The sequence below is a fragment of the Lynx rufus genome, unplaced genomic scaffold (genome assembly GCF_022079265.1).
Source record: "Lynx rufus isolate CCGP_SWC_20201006 ecotype Redwood Valley unplaced genomic scaffold, mLynRuf1.p SCAF_6, whole genome shotgun sequence".
In the NCBI taxonomy this organism is placed as follows: domain Eukaryota; kingdom Metazoa; phylum Chordata; class Mammalia; order Carnivora; family Felidae; genus Lynx; species Lynx rufus.
In genome coordinates, this window is record NW_025814878.1 from 126,049,479 (window position 1) to 126,054,054 (window position 4,576).

Genomic DNA, 4,576 nt, shown 5'->3' on the forward strand with positions numbered 1-4,576 from the left:
TTCCGGCAGGAGCTCTTGGCAGGGGCGGGACCAGAACAGCAAGGATCTCCTGCATTGGCTGGGAGGGAAGGCCCACTCCCACCAATGTCACCATCTATTGGCTGAACGCAAGGGGGGGCGTGGAAGTCTCTCAGAGCGCAGAGGCGGGGTCAAGGTAAGGGGCGGGGCAGAAGGATGGGTGTGAGACAGGTGGAGAGGTGGTAGCAAACAGCTGTGTGAGGTCTTGGAGCTCCCGAGCTTACTGGCAGAGCGGGGCTTTGCTGTTGCTGTAGACCGAGTCAGCAAACTTCTAGACAGCAGGCTGCTTTCCTGGCTGCTAGAGTTAACTGGTTAGCTGATTTGGCATGCTAAGAGTCTTTTTATGCATAACTGGAACCAAGATTTACTTTAGTTTGGCTTACGGAATCTGTGAATTTGAACAATCAAATTGAATAGCAAAGAGTTCACAATCTATGAGGAGTTTCTAACATGGTGTTAGTCATAGGAATTTTAATAGCGTCGTAATGCTGTATTGGAAAAACTAATTTTCCGTCTGTCAATCTACAGTTTAATAGTAACAGTAGAAATATAAATTTAAAGACTATTTATAGAGCACTGGTATGTTAGATAACATCAAGCAATTCCTATGGCCCAAGAAAATCAGCCATTAATAGTTTTAATGAGCTTTATTTGCCATGCCACGAAGATAAAGTAATGATGTAATTTAAGTAGCTTTTGGCATGTAAATAAGCAATGCAGTGACGTTTCCCTCCTAAGCCCCTATATTCTTACATCTTCAAGACAGAAAATGGGTAGCATATGTTGAAGCCTTGAATTTCCAAAAGATTTCTAGAAAGATTTTTTTTCCCAAATTGAAGAGTGAATAAACAAAATTTATGTCAGTCTGAGAAAAATGGAAAAGAATTACTACAAGGTAGTTCACTAAATCAGAAATATAGAAGTTTCATGGAGAGTGCTGTCCCTGTGTGACACCTTCCTTACTCTAAAATACTTAATGAGTTAACACTGGTAGCAGAATTAAATGTAAAGAAAAGAGAGTTTGGCCAAATCAACATAAACAAAATACAAAAGAAATTCTGGTGTAAGTGGATTGTTGTGCATCTATTTTCTCTTTACTTTCCAAAATACAGAGAATTGAATGACTATTTCACTACTTCTAAAAAGGTCAGTACTCTAAGAAAATTCACATAATCTATTTTCAGTATTTAGGTTCAGTTTCTGTTTATAATGAAACATTTAAAAAAATCCCACAGTTAAGGGCGCCAGGGTGGCTTAGTCAGTTAAGCCTCTAACTCTTGATTTCTGCTCAGGTCATGATCTCACGGTTCCTGAGGCTTGATCTAAATTACCTGAACTGATGATTTGAGTTCTGGGATAAAAATAACTGAATGGATATTCCCCTAAATGATAGTTTGGGAAGTTTGAGTGGATAATCAGGTAAAATATCATCTTTTAATTTATGCACTTTGATTTGAATTATTGCGGATAGATTTGTAATTGAAAAAGAAAATTTGTTTTAATGTAGAAAGCTTCCCTTCAAGCCCTGATAACTTTTAATACTGGATGTCTTCTTACTCTCTAGTATTCTTACTTTTGTTGTGGATATTAATGACTGGGGGAGAAAATTAACTACTGCAGGGCTGCTGAGATGAAAAGGAAGGGAGGTGGTGACACATAAAAAGAGGCAAATTTAAACCGGATTTCAGGAGCCCAAAGATTCTGTTCTCTATTCAGCACTGTTTATGTCACTCTAGGCAGGGAGTTAGCCTCGTTGAGATTCAATTTCCCTAAATATAAATCCAATGGGCTTGGATTCTCTCTGGTTCCTTTTGGCATTGATATTCTGTTTTTCAGTATTTAAGGTGATCATATGTTTCACTTTTTGCCTTAAAGTGAACATGTATTTTTGTATGACTAATGTAATTTTGTAATTGTAATTTTGAAATGTAACTGCACCACTAAAGCAAATTTGTATGGTTGGCTGGAAAGCCTTTTGCTGTGGCCAGCTGTGGTATATAAATATCATGGCTTGCTTGTTTTAAACAGAATTTAGGGGTAGAAATAGAGGGGTTTAGGTGTCCCTGACTACTCTCTTTTATTATTTTTTTTATTTTTAAATGTTTATTTATTTTTGACAGAGAGAGACAGAGCACAAGCGGGGAGGTGCAGAAAGAGAGGGAGACAGAATCTGAAGCAGGCTCCAGGCTCTGAGCTGTCAGCACAGAGCCCTATGCAGGGCTCAAACTCATGAACTGCGAGATCATGACCTGAGCCGAAGTTGGATGCTCAACCAACTGAGCCACCCAGGCACCCCTGGATCAAAGTTCTGATTGGCATAATTTAGTCACTTGCTTGTGTCCTGGCTGTAAGCTAATCTGAGAAATTGAGTTTTGACTTCAGTATTCAGTATTCAAAGAATTTATTTTACACTTATCTCTAATATCATATCTAAATTACAGAAATAATGGAGGCGGTCATTATACATTGCTTATCTGCTCTGAAATGTGGAACAATACAACTATAAAAAATGCAGGGGCGCCTGGATGACTCAGTTGGTTGAGTGTCCGACTTCTGACTTTGGTTCAGGTCATGATTTCATGGTTCATAGATAAAGCCCTGCGTGGAGCTCTGTGCTGACAGTGTGGAGCCTTCTTGAGATTCTCTCTCTCTCCCTCTGCCCCTCTCCCCAACTTGCACATGCTCTCTCTCTCTCTCTCTCTAAGATAAAAAATATATAATTATTAAAAACTATAACTATTTGTAAGACTATCAAAAATGGGAAGATAAGATGATGAACATACAGGAATAAGAGCAGCTTGCTGATTGCCCTGTTGGTGTTAATTAGAAGGAAAAAAAAAGCTATTATTTTACATTAGGTGCTGAAGGAAAAGGAGGGAAGGAGAAAGAAAAGATTTCTAGCTAGTTCCAATATTGTTCATGATAGGCAACTGATAAGCAGTATCCCAAAGAAGAGAGGATTTGATTAATATATAAAGGTAGTATTCTAAAGGTAACCTTAGAACAAAAATATAAACTTTCCTAAACACCAAAAGAAAGAGATAATAAAAGTAAATGGAACAGACCATGTAAGTGGATGACTGTATGTCTGTCTCTACCAATATGACAGAAATAATGAGGCCAAGTATTGGCTGACAAGCAAAATTCACATTGTATTATTTATAAGACCACATCCAAAAAAACACAAAGGGCACTTTATAATGCTAAAGGCTAAAGATATATACCCCATATTATATGCCCCAGAATGTGACAAAATTTTTATCAAAGCAGATACAACAGGAGATGGTAGGAGAAGTAGAAACTCAGGAATAATAGGGGCTGTTAGTATATTTCTCTCAATCTGAGACAGAGCAAGTGGAAAAAAAAATCAGGAAGAATATAGAAAATCCAGATAAGAGAATCAGTAATGTAGAACACATGCATATGAACAAATCTCTGAAACCTGATAAATAGAGAAAACACCTTATGTGTTAGTTTTCCTGTGGCTGCTGTGGCAAATTCCTACCATCTTGGTGGATCAAAACAACAGAAATTCATTTTGTCACATTCTGGAGGCTAGAAGTTCAAAATCAGTTTCATTGTGCCCAAATCAAGATGTCGGCAGCTTGCCTCATTCCAATATTCAAGGCCAGAATCCTCAGATTTCTTTCTGTTCCGTCTTCACACAGCCCTGCTCTTTAGTTTGTCACATCTCCCTCTGCCCCTCTCTTATAAAGACACCTGTAGTTGCATATAGGGCTCAGTTGTATAATCCAGGATAATTTCCCCATCTACAAACCCTTAACTTAATCGTATCTGCGCAGACCTTTTTAATATTGCTTTATAGAGTAATATATTTTCATGTTCTAGAAATAAGACCTGATATTCTTGGGGGCAATTGTCACCTACCATACCTTCATTTCACATGCACCCCTGGATCATTCATGAAAATTCATTGCATCTTTGGTCACAAAGAAAATAAATAAATTTGAAAAGTAACAAATTCTAAAGAATAAAAATAACAAAAGCATTATTTTTTTGACCACAATGCAATAGCATCAGAAACTAAGAATAAAATAAAAATTTAAAAAGACTTCTTTTAGAAATGTAAAAACGGGGGCACCTTTTTTGACCACAATGCAGTAGAATCATAAACTAAGAATAAAATAAAAATTTTAAGACTTCTTTTAGAACGTAGAAACAGGGGCTCAGTCAGTTAAGCATCCGACTTCAGCTCAGGTCCTGATCTTGCGGTCCATGAGTTCTAGCCCCACGTTGGGCTCTGTGCTGACAGCTCAGAGCCTAGAATCTGCTTGGGATTCTATCTCTCGCCCTCTCTCCCTGCCCCTCCCCCACTCATATTCTGTCTGTCTCTGTCTCTCAAAAATGAATAAGTATTAAAAAAAATTAAAAAAAAAGAAATGTAAAAACATTTTAGTAAGTGACTCTTGGACCAAAGAGGAAACACAGGATGAAATAGTAGAATTTGTGGATCTATGAATACAGTTATGAGAGGAAAATTTATACTATGAAATATTTATATTAATAAAAATGAAAAATAAATTAAAATTGAAATGTA